Genomic DNA, 7,474 nt, shown 5'->3' with positions numbered 1-7,474 from the left:
TCCTCCTCTTCTCCAGACTGAGCAATTCCAGCTTCTTCAGCCGCTCCTCATAAGCCCTGTGCTCCAGACCCCTCACCAGCTTTGTTGCCCTTCTTTGAATTCACTCCAAGGCCTCAATATCTTTCTTGCAGTGAGGGGCCCAAAACTGGACACAGTACTCGAGGTGCGGCCTCACCAGAGCTGAGTACAGGGGGACAATCACTGCCCTGCTCCTGCTGGCAACACCATTCCTGATGCAAGCCAGGACGCCATTGGCCTTCTTGGCCACCTGGGCACAGTGCTGGCTCACGTTCAGCCGAGCATCAATCAATACCCCCAGGTCCATTTCCTCTACATTTTGATTACTGGCAACAAAAAAGGCCCATAAAATAGCTAATGTAATAACATTTTATCCTGCAATTTTGGAAAACATTTGCACAATTGAATGGTTAAGAGCAATATAGATGCCTCATGTGGCCCTGCAAAAGTGTATGCAAACAACTCTCCATATTTAATGGAGGGCTTAAACATCTGCATAAATGTAATGTGGATTCTTGTAAGGTTCAGAGTTGATAACAGAATAAAAATCTGATTGTGCTGTGTGTCTTTGAATCCCTGTCAGACTTAATGTAAAGAGTTTTGCTATATCTATTTAGAAGATAATGACAAACTCCTGATTTTAGAGAAGCAAGTTTCCACTCACTGATGTGGCTGCTGCTGGCAGGGCCGTGTCATTCATCCAGGTGTGGAAAGAACAGCCCATTACATTGGGATTGTTGATGACTCCTCAGTAAGAAGAGCATTAAAGTGCCTTTTAAAGATCTGGGAATTTTATTGTTGCTGTTTTTAACTGGGTCTCAGTTAAACCAGTAATCACTTAAATTACATCAAGCTTTTAAGACCCATCTGGAGGAAAGACCTGTAAATGGAAAAGAGGAAAACACATTAAGCTTTAAAAGTTTAGCCAACTACAATCAATGCTGCATCTCATCTTCTTTATGGTTTTGCAGCCTACAAAGGAATAGTAATAGATGCTCGACTTCAGTTATATGTATTTTGAATGTAATTACCTTGGTTTTTTAAGCCAACCAGGCTGAAAAATATTTTAAATAGCAGAACATGGAATGGAGTACAGTTATTTTCCATGGCAATTGTAAATATTTGCTCTCTGCTGTAACTGCTCTTGCTCTTTGAATGTACAGTTTTGTAGGAGTTATCCAAATGTGTCTGGGATTTGTTAACTGAGGAAGGAGGAGAGTGAGAGGATACAGGAAGCTATAAATAACACAGTGCAAGCCCTGACTGGTGTGATCACATGCCTAAAAACTTTTGGCTGCACAACTTCTTCCAACTGTTTTTCTGTGTTCCACAGTTCAGCACATCCTACCTGTACCTGCATAGGATAGAGGCAATTAAAGTCTGGTAATGACACGCTGAGGCAGCCCCAGGAGCAGCAGACACACAAAATGGCACACATCCACCTTGGGGGAATCTTGACTTTGAATGTGTACAGCCAGGTGTCTCTCCCCAGAGGAGGAGGGGGACAGAACCAGCAACGGGAAATTTGGGAGAGCCTGGGTGAGTGGCTGATGAAGCCTTGCCAGATTTGTTCTCTCTGTTTTGTTTGCAGGGCTGAGGAAAGCAGACAAGAGCTGGGAGTACCAGACACACAGGACATAGCTGGAATGCCATACAGATGTCTCAAGGCTATGTTCTTCCCCTTGTTAAATGAGGGTTTAGAATAGGATCTGGGTGCCATACTTTAATCAGTCATTTACAGTGAGATTTCTGGGTTTCACTCATTTCAGCATGACAGAGAAACAGCTCATTGATAAATGAGGGGTTTTCAGTGTGTAGTGGATGAAGATGTGACTGGCAGTCTGTAACTCATGCTTGACAAAATTCAGTCTGGAATCTGAATGCACTGCTTAATTTGCTTCATCTTTTTTTTATTTTGCTTCAACAGTGAGGGAAAATAATTAATCAGTGAATGTTTGAGGCTCTTCACCATGCTTAAGATGTTTTTCTAATTTTATATTTAAACCATTTTAATACATCTGTAGGCTTTTAACTGGTCACTTATTCAAGGATATTGTATAGTCTTGTTGATAGGGGCAAAAAAAAGAGATTATTACAGAGATTCATCCTAGTTCTGGAAGGTTCTGTAACTATTTAACACACAAAAGCAAAATTAATATGTATGAAACAAGAATGTAGTTTCCCACAGTGCCCACTCTTAGACTGCTGGGAAGTAGGACAGACAGGGAAAAGACAAACAAATACCATATGAACTAAAAATAGGATGTGCATAGTGATTTTCAACTGGTAGGGAAGGAGGTTGATGAATTCCCACATAACTGGAAATCAGCATGCATCACCCATTCTGAGTAGAGATCAGTAGACACGGGACATTTCATCCTCACTCCCTTCTGAAATCCACTCAAGGAAACAAAGTACAAGAAAACAATCAATCAAACAAAATCCACAAAATTCAGCGACGCTTTATAAGATTTGAGGTCATTTTCAGCTCCTGAACTCTAATACACAGCTGCTCCTTTCTCCTTTCTGTGACTAGGGAGGTGCAAATCACAGAATCAGAGAATCAGAATCATAGATTATCTCAAGATGGAAGGGACCCACAGGGATCATCAAGTCCAACTCCTGTTCAAAGTGATAATCCAAACACAATCAAGTTAACCATTGTTCTGGTGTCTTTAAAACCTATGTGGTACCTCTTATCTGCCTCCAAAACTTCTTCATGCCTCACTCTGTGATCTTAAATTTAGTCTCTCATGCTCGTGTAGCCGGTTCATTTTCATTTGGCATACCCTACCTATCATACAACAATTCTTTTTTGAAATCTTAAAGCCTGTATGAATATTTCTGCGGGGGTCTTACTGCTTGCTGCCATAATGCCTAATCTCCAGTCACACCAGGATGCTGTTGTGTAGCAACAGTACAGAATCACAGGGAGGAAGAGTCCTTCTCCAACATATTAGCTGCTTAAGTAGCAAAGTGTTTTCCTTTCATCTGACAAATGCTGAGTTATGGCACAGAAACATGAAGTGAATTGGTAAATACAAGAATTGAGTCTGGGTTTTCTAACCATAACACAAGTCCTTAATCACGTGGCAAGCCAGCTTTCAGTTGTTCTTTGTTTAACAGAAAACCTTTTCTTTATTATTTCCTTTTTAATTTTTTAAGCAGGGATTTCCTGCAGTGGTTGCTGCAGAGACCCCAAAAGATAACACTTCCTTGAAAGCGATGGATTGATTTACTGTCGATCCCCTGGTGAGACTGTTTGGAGATTTTAAAAAGCTTAATAATGATGAACGTATGCATAGCGACATTGAAATAAAACAAAAATTATTTTAGTCTCTTTTTTTTTTTAAGTATACACAGGAAGAAACTTTTTAAAATCAGCACTGTTGATGTAATGACACATTAACTTAAAGTTACTTTAATATAAAAGATTAATTGATACTTCTCGTGTAGGAAGAGTGCTAATGTTCTTATTAGCAATTATATAAGAACACTTAGCGTAGTTATAAACTATTGCTTTGTAGGATTTAAAAGCAGTTTGCAACTCTTAAGGACCATAGTATATAGCTAATCTTTTTCTGTATGACTAGAAAATGTGCTCCTATTGAAATGTATGTAAATTTGACACATCAGGTCAGTTCTAAAAAAGTAAAGGAAAAAGATTAGCAGTAACTAAATTGAATGAATTATGTACTTACTGGCAAAGAACACTGGTATTTCCTAATCCCTTCTAAGGTTTTTTCTCTGTGTGTAAGATTATGGATACTTTTTCTGAATATAATAACATGTTTTCATGGGTCCCTAGAGGCTGACACCTGAATCTTCTCATCTTTTTAGGATAGAGAATTATTTCTTAAAATTTAGGGGCGTTATTAGCACATTTAAACTGGTTCAGAAAGAGATTAGAAAGTTATACCCTGCCAGGAGAGAGTCAACATTTCTGAGAACAAAGCCTGCTTCCAAAGAAATACAAGACTTTGTGTGGGTTAGGTGTCTTTGTAGGTCACCCCAGAATGGGCTTAAGTTGCTGACATTTTTGCTGGTAATCACAGCTAATTGAAATTCTTTCTACAGAAACTTACTTCACTTTACATTTACAAATTTGTACAAATCAAACAGCTGAGAACCTGCTTTTTTCCAAAGCTCAGCTGTTATCAAAGGTAGACAAACTGGTGCTGTTACTCCAGACTTTGGATAAACTCTGGATGTCATACTAGCAAGGCATGGAAATCTCCAGCATTTTCTTCACCGAGTACAATTTTCTTGCTTATTAAATAATTGGCTCCTAGAAGGTTTCAATAGGAATGGTTTTCTGATCAAAGCAGTAAAGCATTCTTCAGGAGCACAGTGAAATGACTCAATAAGGCAGAATTGCTTCAATTTAATTTTTATAATTTTAACTTTAGACAGTAACTCTTCCATAAATTTACTTCAGTGTATTCAAAACGGTTTTATTTTTTGACATATTTTGGGTTGGGGGAAATTTTAATATTTATTTAAACTTGTAGAGTTGTTAAAATATCCAATGAAAAGACAATTCCAAACTTTGATGAGCCCATCTTTGAGCTCTAGTCAAAATATCACCATTTATCTCTTGTTTATTTCTGACGGATAACATATGAGTAGGTTAGAATGCAGGGCTCTCATTGCAGGAAATATTAGAGACTTAAAGAGAGTGATGTTTCTTCTAAGAGGTTTCTTTTAATTTTTTTTTTCCATTTCATTAATAAGTTAATTCTGTTTCAATAATAAATAATTTTCCACACAGACTTCTTTGAAATGAACAATCAAAACTTTATAAGCTTTTAGTGTAAGCCATTTTGACCCATCTCAAAATGTTTTTTTAAAGAGTAATGTTTTTTTCCTTTAAAACAAAATATTATTTTACTAATAACAGACCCTCTCAATTAGCATCATACTTGAAGGCAGAAAGTGCTATGGAAATTTCAAATATAATTAAAATGCCAGCACCAGAAAAAGACTGTCATAAAGAAAATGAAACTTCCCATTGCTATAAAATACTCTCCATGGCCTGATCGTTCAGAAAGTTTGTTTCCTACTCACAAACTTCTGAGTCCAATAAAGGAAGAAATGAGTCAGGCCAGAGGGAAGCCTGAATTCTGCTGTGTACTTTTCATCTCTTGGGCATCGTAAAATAATGCTAGTTTCAGGATAAGTTATTTCAGTAAATCTTCTGTCACCATAAATGTTTTTATAATTAAAGCAACAGATAATGTAATATGCAATGATAATTCTCATAATAATATGCAAACTAGTCAGTAATTTAATATGCATACTAGTAGATAATTATCTATTTCCCAAAGCACCATGCCATCAGTAAAACAGAGTTATTCATTTCAAGAGCCATGATTAACCTCTGGGTTCCCACCCGCTCCGTAGTTTGGCAGTGCAGAGAGACACGAAGCATTTACAGGCCCAGTGCAACAGTCTGCGGGTTCAGGAAGTTCAGGAAAAGATCCTTGTCTTCAGGAGGCAAGATTACGCTTGTCCAGGAATGTGTATATTGCGTAGATGATCATGTTTCAGCTTCATATCCTGAGGATTATATCCTGTTGTTATTCCTAGGAGCTGCAAGGATCTTTAATTCGGTATTTTGTGAGTGTGAATAGCTCAGACAGTTTCTTCCCAGTGCAGCAGGGAGAGCAGGCAGGCAGGCAGGCAGCAACCTGGGCTTGGTGCTGCTCCGATGGGAGCTGGCTGGCTGTGGGGAGCCTGGTTCATTTGGATTTACAGCACTCTGCTTCCCAGCAATTTCAGCGGCTGTAGCACAGTGCTGTTGGTTAAGTTCAGCCTTTAGTTGCCTCTGTGATTTATTTTCCAGATGTGACTGAGCAAAGAGGAAACGTAGCAATCTCTCTCCTTTCAAACCTCCCTGGGCCGGGCCTCCCCGCCTCCTTTGCCACCCGCACTGCCCTACATCCCGTGCTGCCCTTTCTGTCCCCCCTGCTCTCCTGGAGACCTCCAACCACCCAGATAACTTGTGTGTACCCCCCACAGCAGCAGCGTTCCCCTTCCCTTCCTGCCCCCAGTCATACAACTGAAGTCGTCCTTAGAAACAAATAAGTACCAGCAGCTAACTCTGCACTGGCATCTAGGCTGCTGACAGCTGCAGGTGTGCTGGAAACACGGCTGCACTGGATGCATGCTCTAAACATGTCTCTGAATAATAGAAATGGGCAGAAGTGGCACTCATCATCTGATACAGACAGAAAAAATGTTACTGGATTGCAGACAAGAATTTTCAACTTTACCCTGGACTGCCCTAAGTAATAATTTCCATTACTGCCATTTATTGCCTCAGTTAAACATAGTCACAGTCGCCTTCTGAACCATCACAAGCTACCAAAGTTGGGAACTCAGGGCGAATCTGTGCTGTAGTTTTTCAGTGAACCTGAGAACTGTTGAGTCAAAATAAGCCTCATGCACAAAGAATCTTGACACCTCTACTCAGGTGCAGGCTTTTGTGACCTTTCCGGGTAAATAGAGAAGTTTCGGTTTGGTCTTGCTGCCATGTTCAGCCAAGGCAGAGTGGGCTTTAGAGGCAAACCTGTTATGGAAATTTTCCTTCCAGACACGTGGATGTTTGGGCGCCTGTTAAGCAAGTGCTGTTCCCAGGATCATATTTCCATAGTAGAGGAATAGCCAAAGCAGCATTTCTCCTCAAAGCCGTGACTTTTCAAATGAAACTATTTCATTTTTTAAGGAACCTAAAAATAACTTTGCCTTGAATACATCTGATCTAAATTAAAATCTTTTGAACTGCATTAAAACTTTTTATATGAAGTCATTTCAACCTCCGTGTGTAACGGATGATTTTGAGGATTTGTGCAGATGTTGTGTGGTGTTCCTCTACTCCATGATTTGAGCTTCCCGTGCATCTTGCCCATGAAGCATCATGGCGCACTGGCACAGCGATCCTGTGCTATGGGAAAGGCTGCCCAAGGCTTAGGCAGGAAGAGAAGCTCTAAAACATTAGGTCTCACAAGGCACTCCAGAATCGTGACAGCTGCAATGTCATGTGGTTTTCAATAAAATATTTTCATTTCATTTCAATGCGGGAGAATGAAATGCGTCAACATAGAAATGCTGAAAATTTTTATTCTGGTTTGAGGGGAAAAGAAAGACTTTATTTCTCCACAGTATTTCAAACAATTTCTCAAAATGTTTTGGAATTTAGTCTGCTCATGGAACAAAACTAAGATCAAAATAATGGAGTTTAGAAAATCTGAATGAACAGTCATGAGAGTCTCTGTACGTCCTAAAAGGAAGAAAAGATGCTCTGGAAGACAAAGAAAGAAAAAGAAATTCCCAAAAGACAGTGACGGCACCATGAAATGTTGGGTACACAAACTAGATCAGGCTTTTATGCCAATGACAGAGAACTGCTTGTCATGTATCGTGCAGTTGATAGGATTGAATGACTCAAATAATT

The 7,474-nt window shown here is 39.4% G+C and overlaps 1 long non-coding RNA gene across 1 annotated transcript in view; it reads left to right on the top strand.

Moving 5' to 3' along the window:
• The first annotated feature begins 1,320 nt into the window (after positions 1-1,320).
• The window catches only part of LOC128091314 (uncharacterized), a 30,235-nt gene continuing 24,081 nt past the window's right edge, over positions 1,321-7,474 (top strand). Inside the window, exon 1 of the long non-coding RNA XR_008211350.1 lies at positions 1,321-1,561. This is a non-coding gene — a long non-coding RNA (uncharacterized LOC128091314). The remainder of the gene's footprint in view (positions 1,562-7,474) is intronic.

Source organism: Tympanuchus pallidicinctus, unplaced genomic scaffold, assembly GCF_026119805.1.
Source record: "Tympanuchus pallidicinctus isolate F22 unplaced genomic scaffold, pur_lepc_1.0 scaffold5, whole genome shotgun sequence".
NCBI classification, from domain to species: domain Eukaryota; kingdom Metazoa; phylum Chordata; class Aves; order Galliformes; family Phasianidae; genus Tympanuchus; species Tympanuchus pallidicinctus.
Note: the sequence above shows the minus strand (reverse complement) of the source record. Positions and strands in the feature narration are given on the sequence as shown.